Raw genomic sequence first — 982 nt, 5'->3', positions numbered from 1 at the left:
ACGCAGATACAAGTAATCACTCAGTGGGTGGCAGTTGAATCCATAAGCATTTCATGAGAGAGGCGGTTGCTTACACTGCTGGGAAAGGATGGCCGTGAGCAAATGCTAGGCAGGTGGGTAGTTTTATCAAGACAAGAGAGAGGGAATGTCTCGTGATCACTCATACTTGACCTTTCTCGCACCATGTCAGGAATAGAATGCTGAAACTTGGGAATGCTGGATCCAAATCTCTTTCTGTGGCGTGCTGAGAGAGGGCTACATCAATGAAAGTGTTTAAACACATTCTCTCACTTTGGTAGAGTATCCATGGAGTTTTTATCAACATCATACTTAACATGAACAAAATCATTCCATCATTACTGCAGAATTCTCAGTATTTATGTAAGACTGCAACCCAGAGCACTTGACACCCAGGTCATCCCTCCGCACCCACCTCAGGACTCTACAGCAGTGGCTCTTCATTGGTCTTTATAAGGCAGAAGGATAGAGAACCTCAAGACCCTTTGAGAAGGAGTGTGTGTGTGTGTGTGTGTGTGTGTGTGTGCGTGTGTGTGTGTAGAGAGAGAGAGAGAAAGAGAGACAGACAGACAGACAGACAGGAGAGATTCTCCTCATAATTCTAGTGGCTTTCTGTTTACAATGTCTTGACATTTACATGAAGATCAAAAGCAACCATGAGGAAAACAGTCTCTTTGCATGAATCAAATGACTACATACATTGTGGACACTAAATATCTCACTAAAGAAAAGCCAGTTTCATTCGAAGAAGCTGATAATTGTACATTTGTACAAATGTGTTCTTGTGTATACTTTTTTTGAGTTTTGTTTGGTTGGTTTTTTTTCTGGACATTATTTTGGTTTGGTTTGGTTTGGTTTGGTTTTTTACACATCTATTCATTATTTTTTATTAGATATTTTCCTTATTTTTTTTTATTTTAGATATTTCCTTTATTTACATGTGAATTTCTCCATTCCCAGTTTC

The sequence above is a fragment of the Mastomys coucha genome, unplaced genomic scaffold (genome assembly GCF_008632895.1).
Source record: "Mastomys coucha isolate ucsf_1 unplaced genomic scaffold, UCSF_Mcou_1 pScaffold7, whole genome shotgun sequence".
Classification (NCBI taxonomy): Eukaryota; Metazoa; Chordata; class Mammalia; order Rodentia; family Muridae; genus Mastomys; species Mastomys coucha.
This window is presented reverse-complemented; position numbering follows the sequence as displayed.